We start from the raw sequence: 24554 nt of genomic DNA, 5'->3' as shown, positions 1-24554 counted from the left end.
ATCCAACTGAGTCCTTCGTAGAACAACAAAAAAAATGTAGAAGATGAAAGCCAATTCCCAATTCCTAGACTCTTCCTCCTCCCTGCTCTGATACCATGTCAAGTAAATCAACTGATCAACAATGGAGAATAGAAGAAGAATGTAAGGAAGATCAACAATGGAGAGAAGGAGAGAAAAGAACTGCTTTGATTCCTTTCACCAAGATCACATAATACACAATGTTAAAACTGAAAAACTGAAACTAACTACAATGATCTTTCCAATATATATATCTATCACATTAAAGAATCAGCTAACTACTTTCTAACTAATTCCTACTGACTTAATTTGTTAACTAATCACTAATCGACAGCTGTACATTTTGTTAACTGCTCAACACTCCAACCTCCGGCGAAGCTCCGAACGGACGCCAGATCTTAGACAGCTTCAAGATGGAACGACACTAAAATTCCCAAGTCGTGCTGCATTGATCTCAACGAACCCACAACGGTGGAAGCCATTTACAACAGTTGGAAATGCAAAACTCTGGCGAAACCTCACTGTTTGTTTCCATTATTCCTTTTTATTTCATTATTTACTATTATTGTTTTCTTTATCAATTTTTGTTATTACTGATATTTAGTAGTGTTTTTGTTCCATGTGCAATCGTGTTTGAATACTTATTCCAGTGAATTTTTTATATTTATTTTATACTTTGTTTTGCTAAAACTTCTTTTTGAGTATGTCAATTAAGTTTGGTTTTTTTATTTGCTTTTGTTTTGCAAGTGATTTCTATAGAAATACTTGCTATAACATTTGTAACGATGCTACTGTAAATTTCTAGAATATGTTAGTATTGTATTTTAGTTTTATTTTGTTCTTGTTCTTTTTCTTATTTTTTATTTTTGTCCTCTGTTGGCTTCAATTTTACTTATGCTTTATTTATTTACATGAGTTGTTGTCTCTGGTTTATTAATTATTTTGAATATTGTTTGTTAGTGGTTGCATATTATATTATTTTAAAACTTTATTTTGATAATCTCGTATGATTTTGTGTTGAAATAGTGTTAAATTTGGCCGATAATAAAATTTCTCCGTTGGTTTTGGAGGCTTTTACATGTTAAAAGATGGAAATTTAGTTAAGTTTATATTATTTGTTTTGTTAAAATTGGCCAAGGATAAAATTTCTCTGTCGGTTTTGGAGGCTTCTCCATTTTAAAAGACAGAATTTTAGTTAAATTTATATTATTTACTTGTTAAAATTGGCCGATGAAGAAATTATCGTCGATTTTCAAGGCCTCCCATGTTCATAAGACGGATTTTTATTATTAAGTTATTATTTGATTAATTCATATTTATTTATTGCTAACCCTTTTACTAAGTGTTTTACAAGTACCCTTAAGTTGCTTTCCATTGAAGTTATTCGGACAAAATTTGAATCATATTATTAATTGTTTTGTATATATTGACGTTAGGCAAATCTTAGATCGATATAATTATATAATCATATTACTCGTGTATATTGTATGATTACTATACTTGTACATTAATTTGTCTTCTCCTTGATTTGAAAAAATGAACCTAGTCGTGAACCATAGTTGTGGATTTCGAAGGATGCCTAACCCCTTCCTTTCAGAATAACTTGAACCCCTTATCTAAAATCAAATTGGTTTTGTAGACTCGCTTGTAAGTTAATTAATTAATTGCTTTTCTAGTTTTCCTAAAAAATTAGATGGTGACTCCCTTTCTCTTTAAATTCCTTTTAACCCTTTACCTGTTTTAAAAATTGATTTAAACTATAATTCTTTTTTAATTGAGTCATTGCAATTTGCTCCTAATTCAAAGGATGTCAGCATAACTTTCACAGCGATCTACTACATTTTAGAAGAATGATCTAATTTGAACATACCATTTCTGTTTGCTGGTATTTGTCCATAGGAGCTAATAAGGTTTATTTTGTTCAAGTTCAAAGTTTTGGTGGCAAATGTCAATGGAGAGAAGAAGTAGATAGTGTGACAGGAGAGGAACGTTACAGAAAAGTCTTATAGTAGGGAAAGGTGTCAATTAGATTCTGTACAAAAATATATGGCAGCTGAATTATTTTACTATGTAAATTCGTGACAAGCTTTCTTTAACTTGTAGTTTTTTTTTTCATATGTATAAAATGGTATTTGTTGAAGTTATTTTTATTGTGAAATTTCTTCAAGTTTTTTTTGTGTCACGACCCAAATCGGGTCGCGACTGTCACCCACACTTACCCTCCTATGTGAGAGAACCAACCAATCTAAACCTTAACATTTCAATATAATATCAACAGAAAGAAATGCGGAAGACTTAAACTCATTAATAAAAACCAATTCAATAACTTCTAAAAACTCAACAACTATTATTATCCCCAAAATCTGGAAGTCATCATCACAAGAACATCTACTTCAAATTACTAAATCTAAGAGTATCTAAGAAACTAAAATACATAAACGGCTAGTCCATGCCGGAACATCAAGGCATCAAGACATGAAGAGGAGGATCCAATCCAAGCTAGAAGCATTAGCTCACCCTGAAATCCGGAGTAATGAAGACTGGCTAGAGTTGCGGTTGAGTTGAAGGCGACAACACGATTGCTGCACTCCACAAATAATCAAAAAGACAACATACAAGTAGGGGTCAGTACAAAACACAAGTACTGAGTAGATATCATCGGCCAACTCAAAATAGAAAATAGTATATATCAGATAATATCATAAAATCAACTACAGTACTCAACATGCGGCATTTACAATTACCATAACCCTTGGTCGCAACACCAAGCTCATCAATGAGGACTCACGCCTCCTCATCATACTCATTTGAGAATTAGGTTCATTAGATTGAATATATTAACATCTTTCAAGATTCATTATCTTTTTTCCCCTCGTGTCAGTACGTGACACTCCGCTCTCATATACTATCCTGGTGTCGGAACGTGACACTCCGATCCTCATTCTATCCTGGTGTCAGAACGTGACACCCGATCCATATTCTATCCTGGTATCGGAACGTGGCACCCGATCCATATACTATCCTGGTGTCGGAACGTGACACTCCGATCCTCATTCTATCCTGGTGTCGGAACGTGACACCCGATCCATATTCTATCCCGGTATCGGAATGTGGCACCCGATCCATATACTATCCTGGTGTCGGAACGTGACACTCCGATCCTCATTCTATCCTGGTGTCGGAACGTGACACCCGATCCATATTCTATCCTTGTACCGGAACGTGGCACCCGATCCATATACTATCCTGGTGTCAGAACGTGACACTCCGATCCTCATTCTATCCTGGTGTCGGAACGTGACACCCGATCCCCTAATCTCACTACTTTCGTTCATCAAGCCTTCTTTTACACTAAGGCATCATCATTAACAAAGTAGATTAGGGTTTCTTTTTCAAGATTTAAGATTCAATAGCTTCATCATGCTTATTTCATCACAATTATATAATCACAACATGCAAACACACAATTAAGCATATAGAAGGGTTTACAACACTACCCAATACATATCATTCGCTATTAAGAGTTTACTACGAATAGTGTAAAAACCATAACCTACCTCCACCGAAGATTAGAAATCAAGCAAGCAAGTTCCCAAAGCTTTGTTCTTCTTCTCGTTTCTCCTCTTTCTCGTTCGTTTCTCCTTCTCTTTCTGTTCTTTTCTTTTTCTTATTCAAACCCTATCTCTTTTACCCTAATTAGCATATAATTAAGTATGAAAGATGGTGAATTAACCCATTAATTAATTCAAGGTTACCTCTTTTAACCCCCAAGTAATTAGACTTATTAACATTAACCCACTAACTTTATAATTAAAGCAGGAATAGTCCAAAACGCCCTTTAAATTACTTAACTGAAATCCGACCCAGCCTGGGATTACGCAGCCTGTGACGGGCCGTCGTGCCTGCGACGGTCCGTCCTGCTGCTCCGTCACAGAGTTCAGAGACTGAAATTCACTAAAGAGTCTGTGACGGTCCGTCCTGCTATTCCGTTACGAAGTTCAGAGAGTCGATTTCAGTATCCATTTTTCAGAATTTCTAAGTGTTTTGAAACGAGACCCCTCGACGGTCCGTCGTGCTCATGACGGTCCGTCTTGGGTTCCGTCGTCTCAGCCTGTTTTTCCAGAAATAAAATTTGCTGCTCAAAACGACTAAATAGGTCGTTACAACAGATACCAATTTACTCATCGTTCGTCCCCGAACGATCACAAGAAGGAAAACAAGGGCGAAAAGGAGTACCTGAATCTGTACATAGGTGTGGGTATCTTTCTCGCATATCAGCCTCATTCTCCCAAGTGGCTTCTTCGACTGGTCGATTCTTCCATTGAACTTTGATGGATGCAATCTCCCTTGATCTCAACTTGCGAATTTCTCTATCTAGAATAGCAACAGGTTCCTCCTCATAGGACAAATTCTCATCAAGCAAAACTGAATCCCAACGGATAATGTTGTTTCCATCCCCATGGTATCTTTTCAACATAGACACATGAAACACCAGATGCACTCCGGACAGCCCTGGAGGCAAGGCTAACTCGTAAGCCACCTCCCCTACTCGCTTAAGTACTTCGAAGGGACCGATATACCTTGGGTTTAATTTACCCCTTTTACCAAACCGCATCACCCCTTTTATGGGTGAAACCTTCAGCAAGACTTGTTCACCCTCCATGAACTCCAAGTCTCTAACCTTTCAATCTGCATATTCCTTTTGCCTACTCTGCGCCGCTAACAACTTTTCTTGAATAGATTTCACTTTATCTAACGATTCTCTCAGAAGGTCAGTACCCCAAGGTCTAACCTCAAATGCATCAAACCACCCAATGGGAGACCTACATCTTCTCCCATATAGTGCCTCAAATGGGGCCATATCAATGCTTGAGTGATAGCTATTGTTGTAGGAGAACTCTGCTAAGGGTAAGAAGCTATCCCAATGTCCTCCAAATTCTATCACACATGCACGAAACATATCCTCCAACACTTGAATTGTTCGCTCAGACTGACCATCGGTCTGAGGATGGAACGCAGTACTAAGGTCCAACCTAGTACCTAATTCCGCATGCAATGTTTTCTAAAACTTAGAAGTAAACTGCGTATCTCTATCTGATATGATGGAGAGTGGAACCCCATGCAACCGAACAATTTCTGAGATATAGATTTTGGCTAACTTCTCTGCATTGTAAGTCACCTTGACCGGAATGAAATGAGCAGACTTAATTAACCTATCAACAATCACCCAAATAGAGTCATACTTACCCATTGTCTTTGGAAGACCAACCACGAAATCCATTGCAATCCTTTCCCACTTCCATTCAGGAATGGGCATTCTCTGAAGTGTTCCTCCGGGCCTCTGGTGTTCATACTTTACTTGCTGACAGTTTGGACATTTGGCAATAAAATCAACAATATCCCGCTTCATTCTACTCCACCAAAAGTGTTGCTTTAGGTCACGATACATCTTGGTTGCACCAGGATGTATAGAATACCTTGAACTATGAGCCTCTGTCAGAATAGTGTTGATCAAATCATCGACGTGGGGTACACATACCCTTCCCTTGATTCTCAAAACACCTTCCTCATCGATTTGTGCTTCCTTAGCCTCTCCTCGCAATACTTTATCTTGGATTCTGCTTAGTTTCTCATCCTCAAACTGTTTTCCCTTAATCTTGTCAAGAAAAGAAGATCTTGCCTCCACACAAGCCAACAATCCTCCCTTCTCATTTACTTCTAACCTCATCAAGTCGTTAGCCAGAGTCTGAACCTCTCTAGACAATGGACGTCTAGAAACTTGCAAGTGAGCTAGACTTCCCATGCTCCCTGCCTTTCTACTTAAGGCGTCTGCCACAACATTAGCCTTTCCCGGATGATACAAGATAGTGATGTCGTAGTCCTTCAGTAGTTCCATCCATCTCCTCTGTCTCAAGTTCAAATCTTTCTGAGTAAAGACGTATTGTAGGCTACGATGATCCGTGTAGACTTCACACTTAACTCCATATAAATAGTTTCTCCATTTCTTTAATGCAAACACTACCGCAGCCAACTCCAAATCATGGGTCGGATAATTACGTTTGTGCACCTTTAATTGCCTTGAAGCATAAGTAATTACGTTCTTCTCTTGCATTAGTACTGCACCCAAACCCGAATAGGATGCATCACAATAGACAATGAAATCCTTACCTTCCACGGGTAAGGTGAGAATTGGTGCAGTAGTCACCAAAGTTTTGAGCTTCTGAAAGCTTTCTTCACACTCGTCCGACCATACAAAAGGAACATTCTACTTAGTCAAGTTCGTCAATTGTGAAGCAATGGAAGAGAATCCCTTGACAAATCGGCGGTAATAGCTAGCTAAACCAACAAAGCTCCTTATTTTTGACACATTAGTAGGTCTTACCCAATTCTTCACTGTCTCAATCTTAGAAGGATCTACCATCACTCCATCCTTCGAAACCACATGCCCCAAGAAGGACACTGCATCTAGCCAAAACTCACACTTGGAGAATTTGGCATAAAGCTTTTTCTCCCTCAACATTTCCAATACCATTCTCAAGTGCTCCTCATGTTCCTTCTTGCTCTTTGAGTATACCAATATGTCATCAATGTATACGATGACAAAGAGATCCAGATATGGCTTAAAAAACCCGTTCATCAAGCTCATGAAAGCAGCAGGGGCATTTGTAAGACCAAAAGACATTACTACAAATTCGTAATGCCCATACCTAGTTCGAAAAGCAGTCTTTGGCACATCCGTTGCCCTTATTTTCAATTGATGATAACCGGATCTCAAGTCAATCTTAGAGAAGACACAAGCACCTTGTAACTGATCGAACAAGTCATCAATGCGAGGAATGGGATACTTGTTCTTAATAGTTACCTTGTTCAACTGCCTGTAGTCTATCCACATCCTAAAACTCCCATCCTTTTTCTTCACAAATAATACCGGAGCACCCCAAGGAGATGCACTTGGTCTAATAAAGCCTTTGCTTAGCAACTCTTGAAGTTGGGCCTTTAACTCTCTTAACTCCGCGGGAGCCATCCTATAAGGGGGTATAGAAATGGGACGAGTACCCGGTTCAAGATCAATGCAGAAGTCAATATCCCTATCTAGTGGCATACCAGGAAGATCTGCAGGGAACACATCCAAAAACTCACGGACTACCGAAACTGACTCAATTGGAGGTACTTGGGTAGTATCATCTCGGAGGTGTGACAAGAACGCTAAAAAACCCTTACTAACCATTTTCTTAGCACAAAGAAAAAAGATAATACGAACCGGATTGGAAGTGTAGTCACCCTCCCACACTAACGGATTTGTCCCAGGCTTGGCTAACGTCACAGTTTTAGCATTACAATCCAAGATTGCAAAATTTGGGGAAAGCCAAGTCATACCCAGAATTACATCAAAATCAACCATTTCTAAGATAACCAAGTCTACATAAGTATTGCTCCCCACAAAAGTTACAAGACAAGACCTATACACCTTTTCAACTATCACAGACTCACCCACCGGAGTAGAAACACGAAAAGGTATGTCAAGCAATTCACAATGTAAATTAAGAACATTAGCAAATACAGAAGATACATTTGAAAATGTGGAGCCAGGATCAAATAATACAGAAGCCATGCAATCACAAATCAAAAGATTACCTGTGATAACAACATCCGATGTTTCCGCTTCAGACTGCCCAGGGAAAGCATAACAATGGGCCCTCTCACCTGTCTGTCCGTTGCCCCTACCATGTTGTGATGTAGTGGATCCAGTTTGCCCATCACCCCGGCCGTTTTGGTGACCACCATTACCTCGACCACCACGTCCTCCAGAATGACGGCCTCTTCCATAACCACCTCTACCTCTAACATTTGGAGGTCTGTAACTCTGTTTTTGACAATACCTCTTGATGTGTCCAGTCTCTCCACATCCATAACACTCTCTGGGTTCAAGCATAGGTCTCTTAGAGAAGTGTTGACCGGTCTGAGGTGGACCCCCAACTACATTCTGTAGTGAGGACTGAATTGGTCGGACTGAATAACCTCCTGAACCCTGTCCTCTAGAGTAAGAACCATTAAACTCACCTCCCTTTCGAAACCTTTTTGATGTAGTTGCCATGGTGAAGTCATCTGGCTTCACTCCCTCTACCTCTATCACGAAGTCTACCACTTCTTGAAAAGATTTCGCTGTAGCCGCTACCTGTAAGGCTGAAATCCACAACTCTAATCTCAACCCCTTCACAAAACGGCGAATCCGCTCTTGTGGACTGAAACAAAGTTGGGTGGCATACCTGGATAATGCACGAAACTTAGCCTCATATGCAATAACCGACATCCTACCTTGCTCTAGGCTCAAGAACTCATCTCTTTTCCTATCTCTCAAAGTCCGGGGAATATACTTCTCCATAAACAAGCTAGAGAATGATGCCCAAGTCATAGGTGGCGCCTCTGTTGGTTGACACTCAACATGTGACCGCCACCACATTTTGGCGTTCCCTTGAAACTGATAAGTCACAAACTCAACACCAAACCGTTCTACTATACCCATCTTGTGTAGTAGCTCATGACAGTCAACCAGAAAATCATAAGCATCTTCCAATTCAGCATCCTTGAAGACTGGAGGTTTCAATTTCAAGAACTTACTGAAAAGTTTATGCTGATCATTTGTCATTATCAGCCCTGTAGTCAGACGAGGAAACATGCCTATTTCCAATGAGGCATCCATGCGGGGAGCCATAGTAGCCGCATGTTGTACCTCCGGAGCCTGAGGTGCTGGTGCAGAAAACACTGGAGGCACTTGGCCTTGATCAGATAGCCCGCTAAGATAATCAAGCACCCGATTTATCATCTCTGGGGTAGGTTGGGGTGGCAATCCCTCATTCTGCACTTGCTCAGTTTCCCCTTCCTCACCCTGTCTTACTACTTCTTCAGTCGGTGGAGGAGTCACCGCCCTAGTATCAGATGGGCTAGGTGCTCATCCTCTTCCTCTAGAGGACGTCCTCCCACGACCTCTACCACGGCCTCTTGCCGCTACTCTTCCTCGAGCTACATCCCCAGTGGCTTGCTCAGATGCTTCTTGTCTTGTCGATGTTGATGTTGGCGCGGTTGTCGCTCTAGTTCTAACCATCTGCGAAATAGAGTGAAGATGGTCAGATACCAATTTGTATCACCTAGATACCAATTGGACCCAAGTAATAGAACGAAAGAAAGAAAGAAAGAATGGAATTTTCCTAAAGTCTTATAGCCTCTAAAAGAAAAGTAAAGGCGTCCCTCTACCGTTCCTTAAGACTCTACTAGACTCGTTCTTGTGTGATGAGACCAACGAACCTAATGCTCTGATACCAAGTTTGTCACGACCCAAATCGGGTCGCGACTGGCACCCACACTTACCCTCCTATGTGAGAGAACCAACCAATCTAAACCTTAACATTTCAATATAATATCAATATAAAGAAATGTGGAAGACTTAAACTCATTAATAAAAACCAATTCAATAACTTCTAAAAACTCAACAACTATTATTATCCCCAAAATCTGGAAGTCATCATCACAAGAACATCTACTTCAAATTACTAAATCTAAGAGTATCTAAGAAACTAAGATACATAAACGGCTAGTCCATGCCGGAACTTCAAGGCATCAAGACATGAAGAGGAGGATCCAGTCCAAGCTAGACACATTAGCTCATCCTGAAATCCGGAGTAATGAAGACTGGATAGAGTTGCGGTTGAGTTGAAGATGACGGCACGTTTGCTGCACTCCACAAATAATCAAAGAGACAACATACAAGTAGGGGTCAGTACAAAACACAGGTACTGAGTAGATATCATCGGCCAACTCAAAATAGAAAACAATATATATCAGATAATATCATAAAATCAACTACAGTACTCAACATGCGGCATTTACAATTACCATAACCCTTGGTCGCAACACCAAGCTCATCAATGAGGACTCACGCCTCCTCATCATACTCATTTGGGAATTAGGTTCATTAGATTGAATATATTAACATCTTTCAAGATTCATTATCTTTATTCCCCTCATGTTGGTACGTGACACTCCGCTCCTCATAACTATCCTGGTGTCGGAACGTGACACTCTGATCCTCATTCTATCCTGGTGTCGGAACGTGACACCCGATCCATATTCTATCCTGGTACTAGAACGTGGCACCCGATCCATATACTATCCTGGTGTCGAAACGTGACACTCCGATCCGCATTGTATCCTGGTGTCGGAACGTGACACCCGGTCCATATTCTATCCTGGTACCGGAACGTGGCACCCGATCCATATACTATCCTTGTGTCGGAACGTGACACTCCGATCCTCATTCTATCCTGGTGTCGGAACGTGACACCCGATCCATATTCTATCCTGGTACCGAAACGTGGCACCTGATCCATATACTATCCTGGTGTCGGAACGTGACACTCTGATCCTCATTCTATCCTGGTGTCGGAACGTGAAACCCGATCCCCTAATCTCACTACTTTCGTTCATCAAGCCTTCTTTTACACTAAGGCATCATCATTAACAAAGTAGATTAGGGTTTCTTTTTCAAGATTTAAGATTCAATAACTTCATCATGCTTATTTCATCACAATTATATAATCACAACATGCAAACACACAATTAAGCATATAGAAGGGTTTACAACACTACCCAATACATATCATTCGCTATTAAGAGTTTACTACGAATAGTGTAAAAACCATAACCTACCTCCACCGAAGATTAGAAATCAAGCAAGCAAGTTCCCAAAGCTTTGTTCTTCTTCTCATTTCTCCTCTTTCTCGTTCGTTTCTCCCTCTCTTTCTGTTCTTTTCTTTTTCTTATTCAAACCCTCTCTCTTTTACCCTAATTAGCATATAATTAAGTATGAAAAATGGTGAATTAGCCTATTAATTAATTCAAGGTTACCTCTTTTAACCCCCAAGTAATTTGACTTATTAACATTAACCCACTAACTTTATAATTAAAGCAGGAATAGTCCAAAACGCTCCTTAAATTACTTAACTGAAATCCGACCCAGCCTGGGATTACGCAGCCTGTGACGGGCCGTCGTGCCTGCGACGGTTCTTCCTGCTGCTCCGTCACAGAGTTCAGAGACTGAAATTCTCTGAAGAGTCTGTGACGGTCCGTCACGCCTGTGACGGTCCGTCCTGCTATTCCGTTACGAAGTTCAAAGAGTCGATTTCAGTACCCATTTTTCAGAATTTCTAAGTGTTTTTAAACGATACCCCTCGACGGTCCGTCGAGCTCATGACGGTCCGTCGTGGGTTCCGTCGTCTCTGCCTGTTTTTCCAGAAATAAAATTTGCTGCTCAAAACGACTAAACAGGTCGTTACATTTTGTAAGCCTTATTTAATGATCCAACTTTTTTACAAGTAGCATTCACAATAGTTTTGTGTGTAGCTAATTCATGTTGAATAAATATACTCATGATAACTTTTACATTATAATTCATATATACATATAACACTCGTGCATTATTTTATTCATATATCTATTTAAGTTTAATTAGGTGAGAAAATATATCATAAATCACACTTGGAAATAAAATAAATAAAACAAACAAATATATCAGGTTGAGGTGTGGAGACATATAATGATTTTTTAAGGAGATTCAAGCTTATTGTGATAAAATATTCATCGCTTTAGTAGTATATATGTTGACTTATTTTCTACAAAATATATAGTCCAACAACGTCGTACAATTCAAATAACTCTGAGTTAGTTGTAGATTTCAAAACTCCACCAAAAGGAAAACATTTCCAAAATAAAAAAAAATATTTTCGCATAATTGATTGGATAAAAAGTTTTGAAAAATATTTTCTAGGAAGTCACGTTCCTCCCAACGGAGGAAAATGACTTCCTTAACTGGAGTAGAAAAAAAAATTCTATAGATTTGTAACGACCTGTTTAGTCGTTTTGAGTAGCAGACTTCAATTCTAGAAAAACTGGCAGAAGCGACAGACCCCACGATGGACCGTCATGGGCACGACGGATCGTCGCAGGGTCTCGTTTCAAAACACTTAGAAAATCTGAAATTGGGTACTGAAAATCGACTCTCTGAACTTCGTGACGGAATAGCAGGACGAACCGTCACAGGTGTGACGGACCGTCACAGACTCTTCAGAGAAATTGAGTCTCTGAACTCTGTGAAGGGCAGCAGGACGGACCGTCGCAGGCACGACGGGTCGTCACAGACTGCGTAATCCTAGTCTGGGTCGGATTTCTTTATACGTTTTAAGGGACGTTTTGGACTATTCCTACTTTAATTATAAAGTTAGAGGGTTAATGTTAATAAGTCTAATTACTTGGGGGTTAAAAGAGGTAACCTTAAGTTAATTAGTGGAGCATTATTGCCATCTTTTATTCTTAATTATATACTAATTAGGGTAAAGGAAAGAGGGTTGGAATAAGAAAAATAAGAAAGAACAAAGAGAGACAGAAAAAGAAAGAGAACGAGTAGAGAGAGAGAGAAACGAAGGGGATAGCAAGGATTTTGAGAAGATAGCTTGTTGATTGCAATTCTTAGGTGGAGGTAGGTTATGGTTTTCATGCTATTCGTAGTAAACTCTTAGCGAATGATATGTGTTAGTAGTATTGTGAACCTTCTATATGCTTAATTGTATGCGTGCATGAATGATGTGATTATGTAATTATGAATAAATAAGCATGATGAAGTTATTGAATCCCAAATCTTGAAAAGAAACCCTAATCTACTTTGTTAATGATGATGCCTTGGTATAAAAGAAGGCTTGATGAATGAAAGTAGTGAGATTAGGGGATCGGGTGCCACGTTCCGGTACTAGGATAGTATATGAGGATCGGAGTGTCACGTTCCGACACCAGGATAGAATATGGATCAGGTGCCACGTTCCGGTACCAGGATAGAATATGGATCGGGTGCCACGTTCCGGTACCAGGATAGTATATAAGGATCGGAGTGTCACGTTCCAACACCAGGATAGAATATGGATCGGGTGCCACGTTCCGGTACCAGGATAGAATATGGATCAGGTGCCACGTTCCGGTACCAGGATAGAATATGGATCGGGTGCCACGTTCCGGTACTAGGATAGTATATGAGGATCGGAGTGTCACGTTCCGACACCAGGATAGTATATGGATCGGGTGCCACGTTCCGGTACCAGGATAGTATATGAGGATCGGAGTGTCACGTTCCGACACCAGGATAGTATATGGATCGGGTGCCACGTTCCGGTACCAGGATAGAATATGGATCGGGTGTCACGTTCCGACACCAGGATAGTATATTGAGGGGTGGAGTGTCACGTACCGACACGAGGGGAATAAAGATAATGAGTCTTGAAAGATGATAATATATTCAAATCTAATGAACCTAATTCCCAAATGAGTATGATGAGGAGGCGTGAGTCCTCATTGCTGTGCTTGGTGTTGTAACCAAGGGTTATGGTAACTGTAAATGTTGCATGCTAAAGATATTAGTTGATTTTATGATATTGCTTAATATATACTGTTTTCTATTTTGAGTTGGCCGATGATATCTACTCAGTACCCGTGTTTTGTACTGACCCCTACTTTTATTGTTTTCTTCTTGGTTATGTGTGGAGTGCAGCAAACGTGCCGTCGTCTTCGACTCAACAGTAATTCAAGCCAGTCTTACTACATCGGAAATTCAGGGTGAGCTAATGCTTCTAGCTTGGACTGGATCTTCTTCTTCAAGTCTCGATGCCTTGAACTTCCGGCATGGACTAGCTTCTTATGTATTTTTAGCTTCTTAGAATACTCTTAGTTTAGTAATTTGATTATAGATGTTCTTGTGATGATGACTTCCAGATTTTGGGGAATGATAAGTTTTGAGTTATAGAAGTTGATTATTGATTTTTATTAATGAGTTTAAGTCTTCCGCATTACTTTATGTTGATATTATATTGAAATGTTAAGGTCCAGATTGGTTGGTTCGCTCACACAGGAGGGTAAGTGTGGGTACCAGTCGCGGCCCGGTTTTGGGTCGTGACAAGACTTGGTATCAGAGCATTAGGTTCGTTGGTCTCATCACACAAGAACGAGTCTAGTAGAGTCTTGAGGATTAGTAGGGGGACGCCTTTACTTTTCTTTGAGAGGCTATAGGACTTTAGGAAAATTCCATTCTTTCTTTCTTTCGTGCTACTACTTGAATCCAATTGGTACCTAGGTGATACAAATTGGTATCTGACCATTTTCACTCTCTTTCGTAGATGGTTAGAACTAGAGCAACGACTACGCCAACACCAACACCAGCACCAGCGGGACAGGGTGTGTCTGAGCCAGCCAATGGGGCTGTAGCTCGAGGAAGAGCAGCGGCAAGAGGCCGTGGTAGGGGTCGTGGGAGGACGTCCTCTAGGGGAAGAGGACGAGCACCTAGTCCATCTGATACTAGGGCAGTGACTCCTCCACCGACTGAGGAGGTAATAAGAGAGGGTGAGGAAGGGGAGAATGAACAAGTGCAAAATGAGGAACTGCCACCCCAGCCTACCCCAGAGATGATCAATCAGGTTCTCGCCTATCTCAGTGGGTTGTCTGATCAAGGTCAGGCACCTCCAGTGTTTTCTGCGCCAACACCTCCGGTTTCAGAAGTACAACATGCGGCTACTATGGCTCCCCGCATGGATGTTCCATTGGAAATAGGCACGTTTCCACGTCTGACTACTGGGCCTATAATGACAAATGATCAGCATGAACTTTTCAGTAAGTTCTTGAAATTGAAACCTCCGGTCTTCAAGGGTGCTGAATTGGAGGATGCTTATGATTTTCTGGTTGACTGCCATGAGCTACTACACAAGATGGGTATAGTAGAACGGTTTGGTGTTGAGTTCGTGAGTTATCAGTTTCAAGGGAACGCCAAAATGTGGTGGCGGTCACATATTGAGTGTCAACCAACAGAGGCACCACCTATGACTTGGGCCTCATTCTCTAGCTTGTTTATGGAGAAGTATATCCCCCGAACTTTGAGGGATAGGAAAAGGGATTAGTTCTTGAGCCTAGAGCAAGGTAGGATGTCGGTAAATGCTTACGAGGCTAGGTTTCACGCACTATCCAGATATGCCACTCAATTATGTTTTAGTCCCCAAGAGCAAATTCGCCGGTTTGTGAAGGGGTTGAGGTCAGAATTGCGGATTTCGGCCTTACAGATAGCGGCAACGGCAAAATCCTTCCAAGAGGTGGTAGACTTTGTGATAGAAGTGGAAGGAGTGAAGCCAGACTACTTCACTACGACATCAACATCAAAAAGGTTTCGAATGGGAGGTGAGTTTAATGGTACTTACACTAGAGGACAGGGTTCGGGAAGTTACTCAGTCTGACCAATTCAGTCTTCACTACAGACTGTAGTTGGGGGACCACCTCAGACCGGTCAACACTTCTCCGAGGGGCCTATGCTTGACTCCAGAGAATGTTATGGATGTGGGGGGATTGGACATATTAGGAAAAATTGTCCCAGACAAAGTTATAGACCCCCAATAGCTAGAGGTAGAGGTGGTCATGGTAGAGGCCGTTATTCTGGAGGACGTGGTGGTCGAGGTAATGGTGGTCACCAAAACGGCAGAGGTAATGGGCAAACTGGGGCCACCACATCACAACATGGTAGGGGGAACGGACAGACGAACGATAGGGCCCATTGTTACGCTTTCCCTGGGCGGTCTGAAGCGGAGGCATCTGATGCTGTCATCACAGGTAATCTTCTGGTTTGTGATTGCATGGCTTTCGTATTGTTTGATCCTGGATCCACGTTTTCTTATGTATCTTCCTCATTTGCTAATGGTCTAAATTTACATTGTGAATTTCTTGATATGCCTATTCGTGTTTCTACTCCGGTGGGTGAGTCTGTGGTAGTCGAAAAGGTATATAGGTCTTGTTTGGTAAACTTTGTGGGGAGCAACACTTATGTAGATTTGGTTATCTTAGAAATGGATGATTTTGATGTGATTCTGGGTATGACTTGGCTTTCTCCGCAATTTGCAATCTTGGATTGTAATGCTAAAATGGTGACATTAGCCAAGCCTGGGACAGACCCGTTAGTGTGGGAAGGTGACTACACTTCCAATCCGGTCCGCATCGTCTCCTTTCTTCGTGCTAAGAAAATGATTAGTAAAGGGTGTTTAGCTTTCTTGGCACATCTCAAGGATGACACTACCCAAGTACCTGCGATTGAGTCGGTTTCAGTAGTTCGTGAGTTTTTGGATGTGTTCCCTGCAGATCTTCCTGGTATGCCACCAGATAGGGATATTGACTTCTGTATCGATCTTGAACCGGGCACACGCCCCATTTCTATACCCCCTTATAGAATGGCTCCCGTAGAGTTAAGGGAGTTAAAGGCCCAACTTCAAGAGTTGTCGAACAAAGGCTTCATTAGACCAAGTGCATCTCCTTGGGGTGCCCCGGTTTTTTTTGTGAAGAAGAAGGATGGGAGTTTTCGGATGTTCATAGACTACAGACAACTGAATAAGGTAACTATTAAGAACAAGTATCCTCTTCCTCGCATTGATGACTTGTTCGATCAATTACAAGGTGCTTGTGTCTTCTCTAAGATTGACTTGAGATCCGGTTATCATCAATTGAAAATACGGGCAACGGATGTGCCAAAGACTGCTTTTCGAACGAGGTATGGACATTACGAAATTGTGGTGATGTCTTTTGGTCTTACGAATGCCCCTACTGCGTTCATGAGCTTGATGAACGGGATTTTTAAGCCATATTTGGACCTCTTCGTGATCGTATTTATTGATGATATATTGGTATACTCAAAGAGAAAGAAGGAACATGAAGAGCATTTGAGAATGGTATTGGAAATGTTGAGGGAGAAAAAGCTTTATGCCAAGTTCTCTAAGTGTGAGTTTTGGCTAGATGCAGTGTCCTTCTTGGGGCACGTGGTTTATAAGGAGGGAGTGATGGTGGATCCTTCTAAGATTGAGACAGTGAAGAATTGGGTAAGACCTACTAATGTGTTAGAAATAAAGAGCTTTGTTGGGTTAGCTAGCTACTACCGTCGATTTGTCAAGGGATTCTCTTCAATTGCTTCCCAATTGACGAACTTGACTAAGCAAAATGTTCCATTTGTATGGTCGGACGAATGTGAGGAAAGCTTTCAGAAGCTCAAGACCGTGTTGACTACCGCACCTATCCTTACCTTGCCAGTAGAGGGTAAGAAATTCATTGTTTATTGTGATGCATCCTATTCTGGTTTGGGTGCAGTACTAATGCAAGAGAAGAGTGTGATTGCTTATGCTTCAAGGCAATTAAAGGTGCATGAACGTAACTATCCGACCTACGATTTGGAATTGGTTGCGGTAGTGTTTGCATTAAAGCAATGGAGACACTATTTATATGGGGTTAAGTGTGAGGTCTACACGGATCATCGTAGCCTTCAGTATGTCTTTACTCAGAAAGATTTGAACTTAAGACAGAGGAGATGGATGGAGTTACTAAAGGACTACGATATCACTATCTTGTATCATCCGGGAAAAGCGAATGTTGTGGCAGATGCTTTAAGTAGAAAAGCGGGAAGCATGGGAAGTCTAGCTCACTTGCAAGTTTCTAGACGCCCATTGGCTAGAGAGGTTCAGATCCTGGCTAACGACTTGATGAGATTAGAAGTAAATGAGAAGGGAGGATTGTTGGCTAGTGTGGAGTCAAGATCTTCTTTTCTTGACAAAATTAAGGGAAAACAGTTTGATGATGAGAAACTAAGGCGAATCCGAGATAAAGTATTGCGAGGGGAGGCTAAGGAAGCACAAATCGATGAGGAAGGTGTTTTGAGAATCAAGGGAAGGGTATGTGTACCCCGCGTTGATGATTTGATCAACACTATTCTAACAAAGGCTCATAGTTCAAGGTATTCTATACATCCGGGTGCAACCAAGATGTATCATGACCTAAAACAACACTTTTGGTGGAGTAGAATGAAGCGTGACACTGTGGATTTTATTGCCAAATGTCCAAACTGTCAACAAGTAAAGTATGAACACCAAAGGCCCGGAGGAACACTTCAGAGAATGCCCATTCCGGAATGGAAGTGGGAAAGGATTGTAATGGATTTTGTGGTTGGTCTTCCAAAGACAATGGGTAGGTATGACTCTATTTGGGTGATTGTTGATAGGTTAACTAAGTTTGCTCATTTCATTCCGGTCAAGGTGACTTACAATGCAGAGAAGTTAGCCAAAATCTATGTCTCAGAAATTGTTCGGTTGCATGGGGTTCCACTCTCCATCATATCAGATAGAGGTACGCAGTTTACTTCTAAGTTTTGGAAAACATTGCATGTGGAATTGGGTACTAGGTTGGACCTTAGTACCCCGTTCCATCCTCAGACCGATGGTCAGTCTGAGCGAACGATTCAAGTGTTGGAGGATATGCTTCGTGCGTGTGTGATAGAGTTTGGTGGTCATTGGGATAGCTTCCTACCCTTAGCGGAGTTTTCATACAATAATAGCTATCACTCAAGTATTGATATGGCTCCATTTGAAGCATTGTATGGTAGGAGATATAGGTCTCCCATTGGTTGGTTTGATGCATTTGAGGTTAGGCCTTGGGGTACTGACCTTTTGAGGGATTCGATGGAAAAAGTGAAGTCTATTCAAGAAAAGCTTCTAGGCGCAAAGTAGACAAAAAGAATATGCAGATCGAAAGGTTAGAGACTTAGAGTTCATGGAAGGTGAACAAGTCTTGTTGAAGGTTTCACCAATGAAAGGGGTGATGCGGTTTGGAAAAAAGGGTAAACTAAGTCCAAGGTACATTGGACCATTTGAAGTACTCAAGCGAGTAGGGGAGGTGGCTTATGAGTTAGCCTTGCCCCAGGGCTGTCCGGAGTACATCCGTTCCATGTGTCGATGTTGAAAAGATACCACGGGGATGGAAACTACATTATCCGTTGGGATTCAGTTTTGCTTGATGAGAACTTGTCTTATGAGGAGGAGCCTGTTGCTATTTTAGATAGAGAAGTTCGCAAGTTGAGGTCAAGAGAGATTGCATCCATCAAGGTGCAATGGAAGAATCGACCGGTTGAAGAAGCCACTTGGGAGAAGGAGGCGGATATGCGAGAAAAATACCCACATCTGCTTACAGATTCAGGTACTCCTTTTCGCCCTTGTTTTCCTTCTTTTGATCGTTCGGGGACGAACGATGGGTAAATTGGTATCTAATGTAACGACCCGTTTAGTCGTTTTGAGCAACAGACTTCAATTCTGGAAAAACTGGCAGAAGCGACGGACCCCACGACGGAACGTCATGGGCACGACGGACCGTCACAGGGTCTCGTTTCAAAACACTTAGAAAATCTGAAATTGGGTACTGAAAATTGACTCTCTGAACTTTGTGACGGAATGGCAGGACGGACCGTCACAGGTGTGACGGACCGTCACAGACCCTTGGTGGAAATATTGGGTCTCTGAACCTTGCGACGACCTGCAGGACGGACCGTCGCAGGCACGACGGCCCGTCACAGATTGCGCAAATCCCAGGCAGAATCGGATTTCCTTACACGTTTTAAGGGACGTTTTGAGACTATTCTTTCCTTGATTATAGATTTCGTGGGTTTATATTAATAACTCAAATTCTTGGGGCTTAAAAGAGGTAACCCTAAGTTAATTAGTGGGGTATTATTGTCATCTTTTATTCTTAATTATATACTAATTAGGGTAAAAGAAAGAGGGTTTGAATAAGAAAAATAGAAAGAACGAAGAGAGACAGAAAAAGAAAGAGAACGAGTAGAAAGAGAGAAACAAAGAGGATAGCAAGGATTTTGAGAAGATAGCTTGTTGATCGCAATTCTTCGGTGGAGGTAGGTTATGGTTTTCATGCTTTCATAGTAAACTCTTAATAGAGAATGATATGTATTGGTAGTATTGTAAACCCTACTATATGCTTAATTGTATGTTTGCATGAATATGATTATGTGATTGTGATAAGATAAGCATGATGAAAATATTGAATCCCAAATCTTGAAAAGAAACTTTAATATACATTATTAATGATGATGCCTTGGTATAGAAGAAGGCTTGATGAATTAAAGTAATGGGATTGATGATGCCTTGGTATAGAAGAAGGCTTGATGAATTAAAGTAATGGGATTGAGGATGCCTTGGTATAGAGAAGGCTTGATGATTTACAGAATGATATTAGTGGATCGGAATGTCACGTTCTGACACATAGATTTAGTGGATCGGAGTGTCACGTACCGACACATGTAGGGGATCGGAGTGTCACGTTCCGACACATGTAGGGGATCGGAGTGTCACGTACCGACACATGTAGGGGATCGGAGTGTCACGTTCCGACACATGTAGGGGATCGGAGTGTCACGTTCCGACACATGTAGGGGATCGGAGTGTCACGTTCCGACACATATAGGGGATCGGAGTGTCACGTACCGACACATGTAGGGGATCGGAGTGTCACGTTCTGACACATGTAGGGGATAGGAGTGTCACGTACTGACACATAGAATTAGGGGATCGGAGTGTCACGAACCGACACATAGTGGTAGGGGATCGGAGTGTCACGTACCGACACAAGAGGAGGAAAGATAATGAATCTTGAAAGATGATAATATACCTAACTTAATAAACTTAATTCCCAAATGAGTATGGTGTTGAGGCTTGAGCCCTCATGGATGAACTTGATGGTACTTATTGATGATTATAATACTTGTTGTTGCTACATGTTGAGTTTTATAGTTGATTTACGATAATATTTGATATATACTGTTCCCTATTTTGAGTTGGCCGATGATATCTACTCAGCACCCGTGTTTCGTACTGACCCCTACTTTTATGTTTTTCTTCTTGTTATTTGTGGAGTGCAGCAAATGTGCCGTCATCTTCGACTCAACAGTAACTCAAGCCAGTCTTCGTCACACCGGATCTTCAGGGTGAGCTAACGCTTCTAGCTTGGACTGGATCTTCTCCTTCATGTCTTGATGTCTTGAACCTCCGGCATGGACTAGCTTCTTATGTATTTTTAGCTTTTAGAAACTCTTAGAATTAGTAGTTTAAAGTAGATGTTCTTGTGATGATGACTTCCAGGTTTCGGGAATAATAGATGTTGAATATTGATAGTTATTGAATTGGTTTTTATTAATGAGTTTAAATCTTCCGCATTACTTTCTGTTGCTATTACATTGAAATGTTAAGGTTTAGATTGGTTGGTTCGCTCACATAGGAGGGTAAGTGTGGGTGCCAGTCGCGGCCCGGATTTGGGTCGTGACAATTAGCTGTAAGGATGGCTTCCCCCAAAGATTTTGCGGTGAACCAGAATTGATTATTAAGGCATTCATCATTTCCTTTAATGTTCTATTCTTCCGTTCTTTCAAACCATTTGAGTATTGTGTATAAGGTGCAGTAGTTTGATGAATAATACCATATTCCAAACATATCTCTGCAAAAGAAGATTCATATTGTCCACCCCTATCACTCCGAATCATTTTTATCTTTAGATCCAATTGGTTTTGTACTTCATTTTTGTATTGCTTAAATGCATCAATTGCTTCATCCTTACTATCAAACAAATATACATAACAAAATCGAGTGTATCACCAAGAGATGGTGTTGACTTCATATCACATATATCTGTGTGAATTAAGTCTAAAGTTTTAGAATTTCTTTTAACAGACTTGTAAGAATGTTTAACAAACTTACTTTCCACACAAATTTCGCATTTTGACTTATCGCATTTAAAATCAGGCAATACTTCTAGATTAACCAATTTTCGCAAGGCTTTGTAATTTACATGTCCCAAACGGACATGCCATAAATCACTTAACTCCAATAAGTAAACAGAAGCAAAATTTTTATTAATATTGTCAACAACCATTACATTTAGTTTAAAAAGGCCCTTATTGAGGTAGCCCTTTCCTATGAACATTTCATTCTTACTTATTACAGCTTTATCACTAACTAGGACACACTTAAACCCGTTCTTAACGAGTAGTGCAACAGAAACTAAATTCTTCCTAATAGTAGGGACATGCAGAACATTGTTCAAAGTCAACACCTTGCCGGATGTCATTTTCAACATTACTTTCCCAGTTCCTGCAATCCTTGTTGTTGCTGTGTTTCCCATGAATAAATCTTCATTGTACTTAGTAGGAGTGTACGTTGCAAAGGCTTCTTTAGCAGAGCAAATATGTCTAGTGACACCTGAGTCGAGAAACCACTCCTTGGGATTTCCAACTAAGTTACATTCCAATATCATTGCACACAAGTCATCTGCTTCCATCTTTTCCACGATGTTTGCTTGGCTTTTGCCTTTGCCTTTGTTTTTGTCCTTTCTTGGAGCATGACAATTAGAAGACCTATGACCAGCCTTGCCACAATTATAACAGTTGCCTTTGAATTTCTTCTTGGCCTGTTCTGACTTCTGCCCGTTGGACTTCTTTCTCTTTTTGTCTTTGGTTGGAGCTTCTTCAACAATATTAACTCCAGTGATTGTTGAACTCTTACGCGACTTCTTTTCGGCATTTCTGTTATCTTCCTTAATCTTGAGCCGAATCACAAGATCTTCAAGCTTCATTTCTTTACGCTTGTGCTTTAGATAATTCTTGAAATCGTTCCACGAAGCAGGGAACTTCTTGATCATTGCAGTCACTTGAAAAACTTCATTTACTACCATATCTTCAGCAATGAGATCATGGAGAATAAGTTGAAGTTCTTGGACTTGTGATCCAACAGTTTTACTATCTACCATTTTATAGTCTAACAACTTTGCGACCACAAACTTTTTCAAGCATGCATCTTCTATCTTATATTTATTCTCAAGTGCATTCCACAACTCTTTTGAAGTTGTTATTGCACTATAGACATTATATAAGTCATCCTCTAAAGCACTCAAAATGTAACCTTTACATAGGAAGTCTGACTGTTTCCATGCTTCAACAATCATGATTTTTTCCCTGTCTGACATATCATCAACAGGAACTGCAGTATCTTCACTTGTAAATTTTTGCAGACCAAGAGTGGTAAGCCAGAAAAATACTCGTTGGTGCCATCCTTTGAAATTCGCACCTGTGAATTTACCCGGTTTCTCTCCTTGTGGTACAAGAGTTCGGGTTGGTGCAGCAACAACCACTGTAACACCAGTGTTTGCCATTTCTGATAAACAAAATTGATACAATATAAGTAAGCAATAAACTATAATTGCAGACTGAAAGGAGTATAAAATCACAAAGATTTTTGTCTCCACCAGAAACACAGATTTAATAATTTCTTTAAGATTGTTTGTCAATCTGTGTTATAAAAATCAGAAATTACTGGTTGTAATAAATCATTCAAAAACACAAAGTAATTGAGATTTATAGAACCAGTAAGTAAGATGAACAGAAATTTATTTGTAAAAAATAATTGAATTAGTAAAAACTTACCAGAATATGGAATACTCTTTTTGAATTTTGGAAGAAAATCAAGTCCGCTGAATTCACAGTGTCCCCTTAAGGAAATTATTCCCCTCTAGTATCCGAGGTTTTATTTGGAATATATCCTCCCATGGTAAAAAATGATCTTAATCAGTAGAGTGTAGATACCAAAAACTCTACTGTCAGCGAATCAATCCACAGCGGGATAGTACACGAAGAAATATGTGTTTAGAAGAAGAAGGAAGATCAGAAAATTCGTTGGGAAATATTCTGAAGACTGAATGGTATTTATAGGCAAGAAGAATATATTCTGAAAGGCTGCAACCCTTTCAGAATTGACATGACCATTAATGAAAGGTTGCAAACTTTCAAATGGTATTGACTGTTCCTGAAAGTTGCAACCTTTCAGAACATTCATGACGGGAATTTTAAATTTAACGGAAATTAAAACGTGTCACGCGCGCGGATCTGAGTAGGGTCGGGTTAACTAAAAAGTTGAAACATTTCGATTAACTTCTGTTATCAATTAATTAATTGAAAATAATTTTTTGGCCATTTAATTAATTAAATAAATAATTAAAATAAATTTGTCCAAAAAATAATCTCTCGATTGATTGCTAAAGTCGAAGCCCAAGCCCAAGCCCGAGCCGAAGCAAGCGACGACGACGACGATACGAGGGAGGTCCCTCTTTCCAACCCTTTTAACAATTAATAAGAGTTTTATTTATTTAAACTCTCCTATTTTCATTTCCATTACCGATGAGGGACAATTGCCTTTTTCATTAAAGAATTAGAGGACTTTTCAAGTTCTCAACTTTTCAAATTCCTCTCCTTCCCTCTTTTTCCCATCAATTCTTGCTACATACCCAACAGATACAACTTCAAAATAGCGATATTCATATTTTGGTGAGATTACAAAGGAACATCGTGGGGGTTGTTATGTATGTGTTTGTTTTCCTTCATATAACATTAGGTAAGGATTTCTAAGCCATCCTCTGTCGTTAATTTTGAAGTTATATGCTTTTATGACATAGGAATCTATTTTTCTGTTTGTACATACATTGTGGACTATTTAAGGTGGCAGTTGAGTTTAGTGTGTTGTTCTTACTCTGCTTAAGTATCATATTGAATTATTGATTGAGAGTATTTGAGTTATCGGATTGCTTAGAAGGTATGTCAAGGA

This window comes from Solanum lycopersicum, chromosome 12, assembly GCF_036512215.1.
Source record: "Solanum lycopersicum chromosome 12, SLM_r2.1".
Taxonomy (NCBI): domain Eukaryota; kingdom Viridiplantae; phylum Streptophyta; class Magnoliopsida; order Solanales; family Solanaceae; genus Solanum; species Solanum lycopersicum.
The sequence above is the reverse complement of the archived record's forward strand: the minus strand, read 5'-3'. Positions refer to the sequence as shown.